Genomic DNA, 18,090 nt, shown 5'->3' with positions numbered 1-18,090 from the left:
TCCTCCCGCCGTCTGCTTTGGGTGGCGAGTGGTTGACTTTCCGCGATATCCGCGGTCACGCAGAAGATGTCTGGGAAAGGCAGACGGGCAGCGTTACCTCTGGCCTTTTGCTCACAGCCACATAAGCCAAARTTGTCCTCACACCTCAAAAGAAAATGCATTAAAGAAGAGAAACGGAGCCTTTATGTGTTGCCGGTGTAGTGCTGCATGGAGAAAAATCTCCATCAGCAGCGCTGCTGCCAAGACAAATCTCCACCAGATTTTGCCTGGAGATGCCATGGCACTTGGAAACCGGCCCCTTACTAGCGGTGCTGAGACTTTTTTCTTCACAAAGGCAGTTTGCTAGCCTATTTAAACTAATGGGAGACGAACAAGTACACAGGGGTAAAATTCAGTCCCCATATACCCTGTAAGGTGGGTCAATCCAGCCGACACTATTGAGTGTAGCCCTCATGACTCCAGAAACTCTGCTCAGWGCTAAATAATATTTGCAGCTTGGACATCTATTATACTACTAGTACTGCACTGTACTAAGTGATAGMTGAAATAATACAATATAGAAAATATATTACTCAATACTATCTGCAGCAAAAAATATCTAGAAGTAAGGATATTTCAACTAGATCAGTGGAACTTTATAAAGGTATTTTGATGATATTTCAAAACCAATGTAATATGCATCTCTAACTACTAAAAATTAACACACTGTAAAGCACTGACAAAATAAAGTATGAGAACTTTAACGTTAGAAACTGTTTTTTTCATATTATGTCTCCTGCAATTAGTGTGTCTGCTCTAGCGCAACTGAAATAGGAAGCTGTTTAGTGAAGGGCAAGGTCCTAAATTTGCATGTTTTATTCACACAAAAGCCCAGCTGCACAAAGGTTTATATGAGAAAGTGTTAGAGGAACYGGACAACATGTCACCTGTCTTACATAAAAAATTGTGGTTTGGGAAGAGGCAATATCGACTACAGCTTTTTTCTCTAATCTGCAGTAGTGGCTCAAAACACCACGCGCTGTTTCGATGAGAACTCTGCTTTCTTGCATCGTTTTGCTCACCGGGGTTATCTGCTGAGAACTCCATTTAGAACTTAACACGGAGAGATTGATTTTCCGACGAAGCCCACTGGGACGTTTCTCCACAAAGTTAAATGAGAAGGAAATAAATTTGGAGCAAATGAATCTGTGATGAGGGAAGACTCTTTGCCTTTTTATTTTATTTTATTTTTTTACGTTTGCTTTATAATTTTCTTTGTTTTCTGTGGTCCTACTGTGAACAATTACTTAGATCCATGCCAGCTGCTGGCCCACGTAGCGCGCTGCCCAGCAGATGCGGGGGTCACGCCGGGGGAGACGGAGCAAACCGTCGTCCCCGCCTGAGCTGCTACGCGGAAGAGATATTGAAAGTGCCAATGGATGAAACGCCTTTCTTGAAGCTCCCATAACAGCCACCACTGACTGGGCAAGGAGATTAAAGCAGGAAGAAAGAAAAGGAATAAAAACAGCAGACCTGGGAATTTATTCCATTAAACATTCTATTGTACTTGCCCCAAAATGATGTTCTTGGGAATTTACTCAACATTTTATTACTTGCTGTATTTAAAAATATATACTTCATCCAACTCTTCTTTACACAGTGGTGCTGCTAAACATTTAGCATATTTTATGTGTTCAAATAAACTTGAGAGCATGGCTTGCAATGCTAAAGAAAAGGTAGCAATTTACTGGCAGAGCTAGATTTCACACTTGTAATCTTTACACAGAGGCTGACATTGTTCAGTTTACTAATTGTAAACCTAATAACTTTTCCAAAGAGCGCAGAAGTCTTATTTCACATCTGTGCTAAGATTTAACCCAAAATGTAATATCACGAGCGAGTGTAAGCAGAGAGAGTGCTAGGGCCCAGCGGCCCGACGGCATGCCGAAATCCGAGAATTTCCAAGATCTAATCAAAAGCGGTTACAGCCGCCCATAGCTCGGGTCACTGCGGCYGAGCAGGGAGGAGCAGGAGGAGAGGGCGCTGACCGTAATCTGTGACCATCAGCCCCAAGGTGTCCATGAGGGAATGGCTTTGCCCTCTAGTCGCAGCCCAGCCGTCACCGGGGCGCTGCACTTGGGGATGAGCTGCCACCAGAAACCTTCCTTCAAAATCCAGCGTCTGCATCATTTTTAATAACAGCTATTTTCTTTAAAAACTGTGTCGATGCACGCGTACTTCGAATGGTTCCTTTAAGAAAAGGGTAAAGYAAGTCTTCTGCCTCCAGTAGCCATTTAGCTGTACGTAGTCACTTAGATATAGGCTTCGGGATCGCAATTCAAAATGGGCTGAAAATGCCGCTTTTGGGGGGCTTGCTGCTGGAGCAGCAGTGGCTCTGGCTTGCTCGGGAAGACCAACCTCAGCACTTGCATGCGATGTCTGCCCTGCCTTGGCCTGGGAAAGAGGGACCCTGAGGTCAGCCTTGAAACCCGGGCCGGGCATCGCAGCTTGCGTCTCCAGCAGACGAACGCAGCCCACAACCCGAGTCATCTGCGCCAAGCCAGAGTAGTTAAACTTGTCGCCATCTCAGAATTAGAGAAGTGAATTTAATCTTCAACTGTCAGCTCAACTTTTCCCCGCAGTTTTATGGAACAATTTTATTTTCTCACAGGAAAAAACTATGGGCTCCTAGCAAAGCTTGGTAAGGAATTATTCTGTTTGCTTTTGCAAGACTATCAACAAACCAAACTATGTGGCTTGCCTTTAATTGTGAAACTTTTCCTATCATATGTTTTCCAACTCAAGAGCAGGAAGGCTGCCTAACAAGAAATATTAGCATTTGCAGGCTTTGTGCCTTGGTTGCCGTGAGGTCTCAGCAGACGTTTTAACCCGGCATTAGAGCAGAGCAGCTAACTGGTACCGTTGCTGTAAATTAGYGCAAGCCCTATGGACATCCTCTGGACATGAATGAAATCTTTCCATTGATTTTACCGGACTTCGGATCCATGCCGACAACAGAGCAAGCGCTAAGTCGCTTATCAAAGCGTAAGGATAAGAAAGAGGGAGAGGGAAAAAACCTCCAGTTGTTCTTCATCTTATGGCTRGTCTTATAACTCTGGGACGTGGGTGGACACGGAGCAACCAAATAACTGCTAGAGGCTGAGAAAACARTACTGTGAACGACACTCCTGACTTTCCCCCCTGCACATGCAAGTTTAGCTGCATGGACGAGATTTTTTGGTAAAAGAGGCTATATTGCCAGCAGGAATACTCACTGATGCCTGGTAATATCCTCACTAATTTCACAGAGAAGAGCCAGAAATGATAACAGAGAGTAACCAGTGTATCTAACTGCRCAGATCATCTGTTATCTGTGTTAAAACCAGCTACAGTGTTACCTATACTGTCTGCCTGGGAAGATTTCTGGACATATTCAGAGATGAGCATATGTTAAGATAATCATCAAGAAAAATAAAAGCTCAGAGTATCAGAAAAGTCACTTGCTTTTTAAATTGATGCTTCTGAGCAATACCAAAAAACCTATGATCCAGAAAGTAACTCCTCGGGGTTGATCCCGAGACTTGGAGAAACTTTTCATATTAAAAGCAATTACACCTGATCATGAATAAAATTAACCGTAAAAGGTCTGCAGAGTTCTTGAGTCATTTGTACGTCCAGCAAAGGGCTCATATTTTTCCCTTCACAGATGTTACAATAATGGTGTCAACACTTTCATTTCTTTGTCCCTAGGTTTGAAATTATGCCTGTTTCATAAATTGCTAACGTGCTGGGACGAGGCGGGCCCAGCTGCAGTGCACATGAGTTCAGGCTCCTGCCCGGGCCTCATGTTTCGCCATGACCTCAGTTTCCTGTGCCGAATGGGAACCAGCGCGAGCGAGCACTTGTAAAACTGTTTTTGAAGAGTGGAGTTATGAAGAGGTGCTGCGGTGTCAAACATCTGTTTCAGCCATTACACTCAAATAGCAGCAGTGAGCGTACAGTAGGGCAAGAACCATCAATAAATTAAAATTCTCCTGTGGCCGCGCTTTCCTAGCTCTCCTGAGCTGCCTGATTCCTGTGCCAATTCGAGCCGTGAAATAAAGATGCAAAGGAAGCGAAAACGGAACCTTTTCTTATTCCGCAAGAGCTCCGCTCGCTGCCAGTAATTAAGGTCCTCCTTCCTTATATGATTGCAGGGTGTCTTCTAGGATAAGCAACTTCTGCCTCCACCGGTCAATTAGTATCGGCAAACACTTCTGGCCGAAACTGGGGTTTGAACCCGTCTTAGAAAAGAAATGTTTTTTGTGTACATTTGCTCATTCTTAGGTAAAATAATAGCAACATAAAATAAACAACCCATCTTTTTTTTAGGCAACTATGAAGTTTACAGATGTATAAGGGCTGAAATTCAGTATTTATGATTGCTGGAATGCAATACAGTTAATTATATTAAGATATGTCCTGTAAGAGCACCAGCCTATCTTTTTTAAAAGCTGGGATGTACATTAGCTGTCCAAGGAAAAATACATGGCAGTTTAGTAGGACAGTTGTTCCCTGTGATAATATATAAACTGTATTCCAGAGAAGACACGTTATGCAAAACAAGCAAAATTTTAAAAACAGAGATCTATTTATAGGCAGGTTTGGGAACAAAAATATCATACCATGCAGGCTGAGAAAATGCTCCAGGGCTGTGAAATTGTTCATCGCGAGGTTACTAGTTCCAATATTGTTAAGACTAGTCATGTTCACCAGAAGCTGTTACCACCTTGCAGTTCTCCAGAAATGGGCTGCCAGCCCGTTTCAGTGTATTTTTCAATGGCCAGGTGTCCGAAATGTAGTCCTCGCCCCACGTGCGCCGGATGCCCACCGCTCCTCCGAGGCCACCCTCTTAGGGTTTGCTAATTGACTATACGCGATCTTTGGACCAAGATGAAAATTTACCACTGATTGCATCATCATGGACACATGACACAAAATCACAGAATAAAATACCAAAGTGTTCTCATCCATCACAAGACAAATCTGTGTTCCTTTGTGTTTTCACCGGTGTGTTCAGGTGAAACTGCAGTGTGAGTTCATCCGAGCGAAAGTYGAGGTCCTGCTTGCTCAAGTAGCACTGTTTTTATCAGCTCCCAGTTTGCGACGTCTCCCTTTCAGCTGTCTCACAGTCCTTCAATTAACTAAACTTTCCTATTATGTTGGAGAGTAAAATTTTAAAGCGGAAAACATAGATGTGCAAGAGCACACAGAAACACTACCTGGTAGTTTAAGAAGAAAAATGGAGACTCTGTTGCTCCCTGTTGGGCCTAGAATGGTTTTGGTAAGGAAAAACACTGCTATTTGAGCTTTGTTAGAGATACCAGGATAAATGGCCAGAATGTTCAAATGAGCCAAAGTTGATACTTTCCAAGCTATTTTTGCCTCCTGCCGCYCTCCCAGATGTACTCTGTCGTTCGTGTCCTCCATCCTAATTAGCTCGGGCTTAGCACCGCGCTAATTTGGCCTCATTACTCCTGGCTCTGAGAGGCAGCCTGGGCATCTCAGGCGCCTCTTTCACCTTTCCCTTCAACAGTTTTCTCTGCGGTCGGAAAAACGCACAGAACTCCATCACGAAGCCGGCATCAAAATACGATTTCTCATGGGAATACACCCTGGGATTTTAATCCCTAGTAGCGCRCCGGCCTCTTGTCTAACTGCAGAAGACTTGAGCCATCTCGAGCAAGGCAATGTCCTTACCCAAAGTGATGCTGTAAGGAAGAGTACTCTTGCAAGGTCATCTGTTTCCCGATTAGTGGTCGAAATATGTCATCAGCTGACCCATAAGCTTCGTTATGAAGCTTCACATTTGTACATCTAGGTGGCCAGAAAAGAAACGAGCCTTTTTTTTTTTTTTTTTTTTTTTTTTTTAATGGCCTATGTCTCACAAATGCAATACAGTCTACTCAGAGACAGCATACATCTTCAGGGATCTGGTTTGGCTGGAAAAAAGCCTCCAGTAAAAATTGAGAGATGCTATTGTGGCCGCAGCTTACGACATAAGTAAAAAGAATAATTTTGTGAAAAAATGTTTAGCTGGCAAGTGTGACAAATACCATGTGCTCCCTGTGCGGCTGTGGCAGTTCTTGGGTGCAGGCAGAGCAGTGCACTAAAGCTAGCTTAATAAACGGAAAGGTGTCTGAAAATTCAAGCAGCCTTTCTCCTGGTTTTCTGACGAACATGACCCAAAAGTAAATGTTTCAGTCATTTGTAAACGCATTTCTTTACAGCAAATTAATATTTAAGATTTAGTATTGGAATCTGGATCATGAGAGACAGAGAAAATAAAACCACTCAATTTTTCAAAATATTTTAGAGACTTATGCATCTTCCTCTGGTACAAACTGGAAAGATTCCACTGACTGACTGGTTTGACTATGAATCCTGTAAATGAACAAGTGAGAGGTAAATATAAAACAAAACAAAACTAGAAAGTTTTGGCACTTGGGGATTTTTGTTGGCCAAATGACGAGACTGAATCCCAGAATCTCTGTTTGGAAAGGATATGAAGTCATTGTTCAAATGTGCATATAAACTGGATCTACAGGGATAAGATTAAAAAAATTTACAGAGTTCAATCTCATAAAACTATCAATTATATGGGACTGTTTATGTCCATTCCTGTGAATTTTTCTGGAGAACAAATGTTTTGCTTTACTTCTGGGTAGACCATGGAGCTGGCAGAGAAACTGGTATGTGAATATAAACAAGAGGCTAAAGATCTGCTTAGCAAACATATTGTGGTTTCATTCGCAGAGCTGTCACGGGAGAAATGAGTTTGGGTGCTGTRAAATAGGTGCATGGATCAAGAGTTTGGGAATCTGTCTGCCATTTTGCAGATGAGACCTTCTGCTGTTTTTTGAGGGCAATGTTTTGAGTGTAATGGCAGTGGATTTTTTTTTTTTTTTTGGTAAACTATTAGAGAGATAGGACACCTTGCTGTTATTTTTATCATTTCCCATTCAAGAATATATTTGCATTACTGCAGGGAGTGGTGTTCAAATATGACTTTCTTAATAGGAGCGGGCATGGGGTGAGACACCCCGTTTAGGATTTCAGTTCCCTACGGCTCTGGAGGCATCTCCAGAGGAACAGCGAAGACCACCYGAAGCCACAGGCAGCCTTTGGAGAGTCCTGCTTCTTGACTCTCCAAACTCTACTGAGACCATATACCATCTATACCTTCATGGTACTTAATTTAATTTAAATTAGCGGTCTTAAAGGTAGATGAGATAAATGCAAGCTGAAGCGTGTGGCACATGAAGGAGCTTACTGCACTTCAAGAGTGAAAGAAACCATTTTCTGCTTCATATTCCTCTTTCTAGGTGGCAAAGACTTAAGCAAACGCCAGAATGGAAAGATTTTTGGGATTCTCATAAAATCCATATTCTGTTTGCCCTATAATCCTCATTCCTTCCATAGGTATCCCAAACTGGCTTTTACATTAAAAAAAAAAAAAAAAAAAAAAGGACGGTGGTGGAGAGGATAGCGACAGAGGTCAGGGAGGAAATGAATGAGCAGCTATTGCGAGGGAAGTGACATTTGGCCCTTGGGGTGACAGAGGGGCGAAAGCAAAGGAAAGAGGCCAAATACAAAATAAAACAAAGGTCAGAGGGGTGGCTTCCTTTTCTTCTCCTCTGTTCGCCRCGGTGGGACATGAGAAGCTACTCACCATTTCTCGGTGTGTTCAGCCGCGGCCGGTGATGTCCTCGGCGGCTCAGGAGAGGAGCCCATAAGCGGCACTTGTAAGCCTAGCTGGGCACGAAGGGGTGGAAAGACTTCTAGGTGCCTGCTTCGTTTTCCCCTTCCTCAGGCTCTCTAACATCTGCAAAGAAAAACACATATAGTAAAGAATACGAGCAGAGCCCCTCCTGTTTTTAAGCTTCCTTACAGTGCCATTAATTTCAGCTTAAATCATCCAAAAATCACTGCAATGTGTGGGATATGCTACAGACTGCRTATTCCTCTCCATCTCTGCTTCCTAAACAATCTAGCCTAATTTTTCCAGGAAGTGGGGCGTTTAGGATGCCACTTGCAGGGATCYGTGCTCAGGGCAGCCCTACTATTGTTCGTTTTGCCTTTCTTGCTGACGTAACATCTCTGAATTTGTCCGGCCTCAAATTCTCCTTCCTACTAGGAAAGATTAAAAAAAAACCACCCAAAACAAAAAACACAAGTTTCAAATCCTATCGTGATAGTGTGCTTCATGCCACTTTTCACTCCAGCATGTGCAGCACTGTTGGACCTTGTTAAAGCAAATTTACAATTGCCTGCTTCCCTAAGGTATTAAATTCAGCGATTCCTTCTGGCTAGTCTCCCATGGTAAGCGTTATGAATGTGTTCAGAAATTTAAAATAGTAAAATAGACCAATAAAAAGACGTTTGCGTACGTGGAGAAGTCTGTTGGCCTGAACTTGACGATGAATCAATCCTAAAGCTTACCCCCGGGCCAAACCGATCACTAGGAAGCTGAGTTTTCAGTACAAGGTGGAAGATCCTGCTGATGGAGAGCCAGGCTGCTTTCCTGCTTGGTTTACTTCTAAGCGAAAATATTCAGCTATTTTGAGATATTGTTTTCACGATCTGTAGGATGTAGTATGGGCAAATCTCAAAAGGTGAAGAGGTTTTGTTGCCTGAAGTATGCATCAAAAAAAAAAAAAGAAAAAAAAGAAAAAAAAAGAAGAAGGAAAGAAAATTAAAATGCCTAGCCAAAGTCTGTCTAACTTCTTCGTTGTGCCAAATTGGGTTAGAAACTCATGAGAACTTATCTCCTGTGAGATTTCTGGTGCTTCCTGTTTCAGATCATGTTGTAAATGTCACAAGCACTTACACAGCTTTTCATGTGGTATTTCAACACCCCTGCTGCCACGCTCGGCTGGAGTTCAGGAGCAGAGAGATGTTCAAAAACACCAAACAATGAAGGGGACGGGAAGAAGCAGAGCAGTTCCTTGTACAGTTTGTTTTATTTATTGTTAAATTTGCATTCTTGCTAAAATACGTTTGACTATCAAGTGGAAACACGATCACTTAAATACCACTTTTTCTCCACTTTGCCTGCCACCAGCCAGGGCATGAAAGTCCACAGACGCTCGTTGTGAGGACACGGTGTGGTCTTGAGCGCCGGCTGGGCTGCCGCTGCACGCCCTCCCCAGGAAATCCTACGGATTAATTCGAAACCCAGGAAAAGTTGGCTTCAGTCTCAGCCCTCAGTTCTCATGCCCTTTTTTTTTTTTTTTTAAGTCATTAGTATTTTGTGTGACTGCAGCCGATATCGGTTTGGTGTCACCTATGAGAAAAGGCAAAGTGATAGCTCCCGACTGCCAGTCACCGAAGAGAAAAGGTCCCGTTCAGCCAGATGAATGGCCAGCAAAATGAAAGGTTAGTAATTTGTCAGGTTAAACAAACCTCTCATAGTTTCCCATTTGTTATTTGAAGACTTGTCAAGTTATGGAAAAGCATTTTAATTAACAGCTCACAGATTTTAAAATAAAAATCAATAAGGCACACATATTTCTTTAAGCAATGTCCAGAGTTTGCCTCCAAAGTTACAGTTTGACAGATTTCCATTAATTTTATTGGCTTGAGATGATGTGATTGTGTTTTAATATGAAGAATTAATAAAAGATATATGAACTTATATTTATATAACCCAGTACAAAAAGGTCAGTGCATTTCCCCCTCTAATTTTCTTCACAGTTTAGATTTAAGCGAATTTGATTCTTCAAGGAGAGGCATAATGACATAAAGACATAACCCCCACACTCTTTGACTCCCACCACCCGCATAAGAAAAAAGAAAGAAAAGGAAAATGACGAAGAGGAAAAACTTAGACTATCTTAATTTAGATCGGCTTCATTATTCTCTAGATAAAAGCCTACTCAACATAAAATGAGGACTGTGAGTTCAAACTTTTAAAGAATTCACATATTTACATCAATTTTTAAAAGGTTTTATAACTAATGAACTCAGATTTCTTTTGGCATGGCATAAAATCCATTTGTACAGTTTTTAATTAAGAATGCAGCCTACGCAATTAAAATTAAGGGTAGAGACTTCATCAGATGTCCTGTGAGAACCCCAGTCGAAAAAATTATGTTAATGTGGTATGTCCTAAAAGCATTCTCTGAATGCTGGAAACACTTTATGAGAAATTATTTCTGCTATACAATAAGGATTTATTTAAAGTTGAAAATTAGGAGCTTTTAATTTTGGAGTGTTAGGACCTTGTTTATCACTAATCTCTTTGGCATTTGCTCTGTGCTTGCAAATCAGCAGTAGGATCATTTAAGCCTGTCTGATTTTTTTTAAAGTTATGCACATGTATATACATGTGTGCACACGTGTATATATACATATATTTAATATATATACATACACACACAGAGACATGCACACAATCTATAATGCAAATAATGCGTATGCAGTCAGGGGAATCCCTAATGTGAATTTTAATATTTAAAGTAACAAGTGCCATTATTGGGAATATTAAGATGCTTCTTTGTCGAAATGATTAAAATTACATTTGAAATAATGAATGAAAAGCACATGAAAAATATAAATAAGCCCATTAAAAGGATACCTTAAGTTGTATGGAAAGAGAAGTTTAGTGTAGCTGAAAGGTGCTAACTGAATACCCTAGAAAACATATTTCTCTCTTAGAAAGTGATGCAGCGCGATCGATAAGGGGATGGGTTTTCCCATTTCCAAGAACTTTCTATTTCAGTCTGCAGACAACTCCTTCAGTGATGACTGCCATGAGTTTTTCGGTGCTGGAGGCAGACGAGGAGCAACACAGATGGGGAGCCCCAAAGAGCGGGCGAGCGGGAGACGAAACAGAAGGACCCGCGATACGCTGTTATGTAATTCTGCACGTTTGCTTCATTTTGGGKCCAGGGATTTTCTTTTCTTTTTGACATAGCTTAATGCAATAAAAATGTTTTATATTTAGAAGAGTAACAAGGGAGCTGAGGCTTAGCTTAAGGAAGGCAAGCCAAATTTCATAAGGATTTTAAAGTGTAGAATAAGGAGGTTTGGCTCACAGGAGAAGTGGTTTCCAAGCCAAAGCCCTAACACGAAGAAAATGTGCGAAAACGTGAGGGAAAGACAGGTTCTGGTGAGGAAAGAGGCCGTGGTGAAGGACGAGAGCCAGGAGAGCACGAGGGGACAGCGAGGGGAAGGGGAAGGGAGAGGGAGGGATGCGCTGTGATGCACGTGGGTGAGCCAGGCGCGGAGGAGGCTAGAGCATGGGCCAGGAGGAGGACTTCAGCGGTCTATAAATCGGGGAGAGAGGGCAGCGAGGGCGAGGGTGGTTAGTCCAAGTCGGGGTCAGACCTCCAGCACGGCTGTAACGCGGCAGAGACGTAGCCCGGCTTGTAGGAACTTCACTGAGGCCGCTCTTAAGGGCACGACCGGCCGTCGTGGTTAGCACGTGTGCACGGATGTTTAAGTAAGTGGTGACCATCAGCTCATGSTGTGTCGGCCCCGGGAACAGTCCCTTTTAAAATGAAGCGATTAGAGTTTTGCAGCGCTTGAATTAAGCAGTATTTTAAAATGGAATGAGGGTAAAATAAACTGCTCTTCGCTCAAAGAGCAAAGCTACCAAACTTCAGCTCCAAGCCTCGGGCTAATGAGTTTTGTCCTCAGCTCTGTTACTACTAGACAGCAGAGCTCATAAAAAGAGCCGTTCTGCTCTTTGGGTTGGCTAGCCGTCGTTAGGCAAAAAGAAAAAAAAAAAAAGAGATTCCCACAACTGAGTTATAGGTAGCTCTTATCTTTGGAGAGGCTAGTCAGCAGCTCCGGGTTGAATCATAAATAGCAAAATGCTTACGCTGCATTCATCACAGTGGTAATTCTGATCTAATTTACACGGGTTTTACACCACTTGAGCTTTTGCATTGCCGTTGGAGCTGCTCGTGGTTTACATGCTTACAAATCAGAGAAGAATCAGGCCCTCAAATAAACGCGTATAGCCAAAGATAACATTCTGGCCACAAACCTCATTTTTGTCCTTTCCTCCACCCACAAGCCAATAAAATTACACAAGGCCTGGGCCTGAGAGGCCTCCAGATCCGGGCCAAAAATAAATACGAAAATACAATAAAATTTTAATGTGGGGGCCTCGTGCAATCTTTAACTAGTGCAATATTTAACTGTATGAACAAAAGATAAAACAGCAGCCAAGAAATACATTTCACCTATAATTCCACAGCCGAGCATAGGAAGAAAGACGAAAGAAAGGGAGGAAAAACCATTCCATAAAATAATAGTAATACTCAGGAACTTTAACATAGCCATAAAATTGCAGTACTAAATTTTTGGTGCCTATCGTAGATACGCTTTGAGTTTGTCAGAAGCATTTGATGAAAGCTTGTCAAGACTTTCAAAACGAGYGGAAGAAAATGAGGCCAAGGAAAAAGAACTATTAAGAATATTAAAAACAATGATGTGCCTGATTCACTAACGCCAGYGCCTGGAAAGCTGTAGGAGACACGTCTTGGGCCCTAGGAACATGTCATCCTAATGGGAGCCTCGCAGTAACCTTAGAGAGTCTCTTCCACAGGCAGTGGAAGCAGGTTTAATTTCTTGCCGGTGGCGTCCCTGGAGGCTGGTGGCAGGGTGGACATGTGGGTTCAGCACGGAGAATTTGAGAAAACCAGTATCACAGCAGAAAAAAAGCCTGAGGTTGATAGGGAAGTGCAAAASTAGGTCTTTTTCCTTCTAATTAAGACTGTAGGAATTGCTACTGAACTGGGCGGATTATCTAGTGGACTTACCTTGGACTTTGCCCCCAGTTCTCCACGGGAAGGTGTGATAGGTACGAGGTAATTTGCCTTCAGGACAATTCCCTGCAAAACTGCAACAGTCAGAGCTTGTGACGTAAGTACATGGAAATTAATTTTCATATAATGGCTTCTTATAATGGATACGGCTGGACAATCTGACCATTCAAAATATCAGGCAATTATTAATATCAGGCAAAATGTGAGGCAAAATACCGGAGCTTATGTTCCATTTCAGCACGGTTTTAAGCAGATGCTTGAAAGCCAGCACATGAAGTTGTGGTTGACAGAAGGACTTTGACTATTCAGGCCTGGCGCTGAAAATAGTACCCCAAATTTTGCATGCTCATCCCTAGCACCTTCGGTTGCAAACCTGGTTGGAAATGAGAGCAGGAGAGGCCCTTTTTATCATGTTGGCACCGCACCAGATCCTGCATTTTGTATCTCGCTGGTCCGTGAAGTGGGAGCACCGCTTCGCTTCTCTGTGCCTCGGCTTCCTCTCCCGTAAAAGCGAGGGCGATGGGCTCGGCATCTTCAGAAAAGTACTGTGACAGCTACTAGCGGGCAGTAAACGCAGAGTATTATTACCACTACTCTCACCTCAGACGGACTGGTTTTCCCAGGGTTATTAGGTAGCGGATAATCCCTGAGATATAAATAGAGAAATGAAAACCCAGTAGGCAGCTATGCTTTTTTTCTTGGTTCATATTCCTGTGTTTAACACGTAATCTGTGCACGAAGGTAGACGTCGTGTCAAAAACACGGAGGGCTGGACGGCAGCGAATACCAAAGGCGACTACACGTGTTCCTGAAGAAGACGTAGTGCAGACCAAGCCGTGAGCGGAGTGCACGCCATGCTATCAATTCCCCTCCAAAACCATGACCTGGAGAAATCACCTTCTAGCTGACAGGGGCTTAGGCAATATTTCAGAATCTGGTCAAGATTTTACAACACCAGATACTGTTTCATTCTCCGTGCTTTCTCCGACCGAAGAATTTTTAGCTAGGGCAAACTGTCAAGTATGCAGCGGTTTTGTAGAGCGGACTGCAAGCCAAAGAAAACTCGCCCGAGAACACCGCGGTTATTGATAAAGGGCCCGTTCAGCAACCGCGAGGTGGGCCAGCGCCGCGGAAAGGGCCGGCCCGTAGAGGAGGCGCGCGGGCACGGCGCTCTCCCGGGGCACGGCGGCCGCGGCGGTGCTCCGCGGCTTCCAGCGCCCATCGCAGCCGCCTGCCTACAGTCACTGCTCGGCCTCGGAAAGCTGCCGTTGCTTCGCCGTTTAGCGCTGTAAAAACGTAAATCAGCAGAGCCGCGGGTTTGCTCGGAGACTTTTCCCAGGCTAGAGCATTTTCGCGTTTCCTGCCAAAGCCTGTGTTGCAACCTTTGGCACGCGAGTGTTGTAAGGTTGTTTTTGTTAAAAAACTTTGTGATAATCAGGAGCCAAAGCTCATATTGTAGCAATCTTGTGGCACTTGGAGTTCAGTCATTCAGCGAAAGTTATGTATTTCTTCTTCTGGTTAAATGAAATGCCTCCATTTTTCTTAATTGTTTCTGACATTTCACCCGTTATTCCCCGAGCCTCCTCAAAGGACATAAAGAGCGAGTAATTCTCCTGCAAAAGCAAGTGGGAGCTGCAGAAAAATAAACACCACAGCACTGCTATAGCAGAGCCCTTAAAACATGGACGGTGGACTGCAAGAAATGAAGTAATCAAGAGAGATCAAAAATATATATTCGATACGGTTGGTGTGGCAACTAAAAGAGTTGGGCTGGCTTCTCCTCTCTCAAATATCCAGAACTAAACATCAGGAGCAATTAAAAAATTGTGGTCTTTTGTAAATTACTCCCAGAAGAAATCTTGGAAATCTTTCATTTTAGTCATTTCGGTCCACTGAACCATAAAGCTATTATGAATGAACAAAAATACTAGAGAGAAAATTGAAATACAACAGTAATTAACAACATGAATATATCAAAATAAAACTGAACTGGCAGGATACGACCCTCTGCCATTTTAACACTGAATCGACTAACGGCCGGGTAAGGTATCTTTGATTTTGTGCTTTTTAACTTAAAAATGAAGGAAAGATGACCAGTCACTAGCAAATGTAGGACAGCAAGTTGCTTAAATAATTTCTGTCTTTCTCAAAAACCTCAGAGCTGTGTGGAAAGTGTCCATCTTGTTTACCTTAGAATAATAATTAATAATTCTCATTTTAGGATCTTACTTTCTGTTACCATATGCTAAATGTCAACAAAGGATTATAGAAAAAATCATTGAAAATGTGCAGCTATCACAAATAGAGATTTCCCTATGGGTTCTCTAATACTTTACAGACAAATGTTAAAGATTTATTGCACATGAACATCAAACATGGTTTTACTACAGTTCTCATTTGGATCAAATTGACACATTTTACATTCATTTTAGCCTAATGAGATTCTTTCACTACACATTATATTCCAAGTGACCTCGTACATTAAATTTGTGGCATGGAACAAACCCACTGATATAACAAAGCCCTTTTCTTACTAAGTTTTGGATTAAAAAAAAAAGAGAAAAAAACAGTTTAACAAAATCACAAATCTCGAGCACATATTTATTAATCGGTATGCAAAAAAGGAATATCTACGCCATGTAGATTATCGCGTTATGCCAAATTTTCATTTACTGTGTTTACCGTTCAGGATTCTTTTGAACTCGGAATACAATCTGCATATTCAACAGTTTTGGTATAGTCTTATTTTTAAAACTCACCCCTGAAATACTGGTGGGTTTTGCCTTGCACTTTTTTCCTGAGAAAAACTCCCAGATGAGTTTTTTTTTCCTTTGCTTTTCAGAATCAGGCCCCAAACGACCAGCTGAAACACGGCTGCTGGCATACRACTTCTGATAGTGGTTTTCCAAAAAACCTTTCTGACAGTTCTACACAGTGTAATATTTCCTCTTGCACACGATTAAGTGATTTAAAAAGAAAAAAAAAGCCTGTCTTGGAAAATAATTTTTTTGGCTTATCAAAGTGATTAGTAATGGAATGTAAGTTTTTAACACTGTGCTGTAATATTGTGCTAGGAGAAGGCAGCAGATGACCTTGAAAGGAGGTGAAAGGAAACTAGAAAACGTTAATTAAAATTATTAGTGCTGTTTGAGGTGCTTATCTTGTTTACTGCTAAGGTGTTGCTCCCTTCTGCATAATTAGGGGTAATTTTACTTACTTTCAAGTCTGTAATTTTAAATATCACAAAGTTTTATCTTCCAACAAGAAGTAATTCATTATTGGTTTGTATGTAACTGCTTGATGTTTTAATCAATATACGCAACTTCCACAAAGTGTGTTAGAATTTGTCAAGAGGTTTTATACATCTTTTCTAGCGCAGGATTAGGCAYGGTATATGAAGCTGAAATCCCATTTAGTAATGAAATTTAAACATAATTCTGTGTTTATGATGTGAAGATATATTTTTACTTGATCTGTCCTTTTGCATWTCCCTTTATCCATGATTATTGGAGGACAATGATATCTGGAAAACAAACCTCAGTGAAGTTAAATCCATTTGAACACAAAGAGTTACTGTCAGTTAATCCTAATAGAGACAATACCGATTTTTTAACTAAACTGCTTAAGAAATGAATATGTCTTGCATGCTTTCAATTTGTTTTAAATCCTAATATGTGGAGCTCTTTGCTGTTGTTGAATATTTGCATAAAATATTTAATCTTGTACTTTAAATTAATGATATTAAAGGTCTAAATGTTTGAAAAATGTTGTTGTCAGAACAATGTAATCTTTTCTCTCCAGACTTCTTCATATAATGGTGGTGCCCTTATCCTAATATACTTGTAACCTTCCCCTGCATTGTCCTGCACCCGATGTACTCCTACAATGCAGAGATTTCTAGACTTTCTCTAATGTTAAGAATTGGGGTGGAAAAAAATCTTCCGCTCGTCAGGACGTGCAGTAAAATTTTCAGTGAWACGGCCTGCAAAATGAAAGGAGACTAACGGCACCCAGCTCGTCCCCCGGTGCCGGGTCCCGGGTAGGGTTAAACAGCCTCTTGGGGAGAACCGGGGCCGTGCTGGCCCGTCCTGCTGCCAGGCACTCGAAGCGCTCTCGTAGGCAAGGGGCATTTTTAATTATGCCTGTTGTAGCATTTCTGGTACAAATATTGCTATTCTTTAATCTTCAGCAGAGCAGTTAACGGCAGGCAGGGTACCTGAAGCCCCGTAATTTTTTACCCACTGGCACAGGCGGTAGAAAGAAGCGTACCATCGCCGTGAGGCTTTAATTAAACCATGAAAAACTGGAAAATGTCTTTGAGAGTACATATTAAAACAGGCAAGTAGCTTCAATTCATTTTCTTAAATTTMCTGAATATTGAGCAGGTTGAACTACCTTAATAAAATGACAACATAATACAAGAGTCAGACAAGGGAACACACTTTTTTTGTTGTACCTGCCACGTGCGAATTGACCACGTCTATGAGGGCTTAAACTCAGGGGCTACTATTAGGTTATTAATTAACAAAAACTATTAGGCTATTAATTAGTGAAACAAGTCAAAGGCGGCATGCCCACTTAGGACATGGGGTGCCTCCCGGGCGCAGGGCTCCCTCCCACCTGCCCATCCGTCACGTGCCGGGGTTTGTGTGCTCTCGCCACGCCTGGCATCACCCTTGACATCTTGTTTTTTTGAGCCTGGCCAAGGGTAGCGTGGATGTACATTGACCTCAGTGAGATGACGCACACCAGCCAACGTGACGAAGATCATCCCGGGTAAAGAGTTACAAAATGGAGTTTCTGTAAAGAGACAGCTGGCGTCTCTGTTGGTGCAACACTTGCCCTTCTGTGGATGAAGAGCGCTTCACCATGTTTGGTGTCCCCCGTATTTACCCACGCAAAGCTAACAGAGCTTGTTGTAAGGCAACCGATACGCATGAATTAAACTGTCGCTGCTGGACCGAAGGAAATGCAGTAGCTCTTTAGCAGCTCAACACGCTGAACGGCAGGAGAAGGAGGTCGTGCTACAGCTGGCCTGTCCTTGGCTCCTGCCTTCTTCTGGAAGGGCTGATATTTCCCTCTTGTCTGTTTAAAAGCAGTAGCATCGGTGTAGTAGCAAGGTTGGGAAAAATGAATTAATTCAGCTTGGAGAAACAATAGAAGAGGAAAGCAGTAAGGCAAAGAGGCACATGAAGGATCTCAAGAGCAAAAGACAGCAATATTTTCAGGGATTTATGTGGCACTAAAAGGGATGTATTATGGCAAGTAGATGAAAGGACATATTATACTGCCA

The 18,090-nt window shown here is 42.2% G+C and overlaps 1 long non-coding RNA gene across 1 annotated transcript; it reads right to left on the bottom strand.

The window, feature by feature from the left end:
* Nucleotides 1-8,643, bottom strand: LOC146598741 (uncharacterized). The gene is made up of 3 exons (XR_014895211.1): nt 8,461-8,643; nt 7,691-7,843; nt 1-144 (listed from the first exon to the last, which is right to left on the bottom strand). It is a non-coding gene; the product is annotated as an uncharacterized LOC146598741 (long non-coding RNA).
* Between the last annotated feature and the right edge of the window lie 9,447 nt (nt 8,644-18,090).

Source organism: Rhea americana, unplaced genomic scaffold, assembly GCF_003343005.1.
Source record: "Rhea americana isolate MKP2758 unplaced genomic scaffold, rheAme1 scaffold_154, whole genome shotgun sequence".
NCBI classification, from domain to species: domain Eukaryota; kingdom Metazoa; phylum Chordata; class Aves; order Rheiformes; family Rheidae; genus Rhea; species Rhea americana.
Note: the sequence above shows the minus strand (reverse complement) of the source record. Positions and strands in the feature narration are given on the sequence as shown.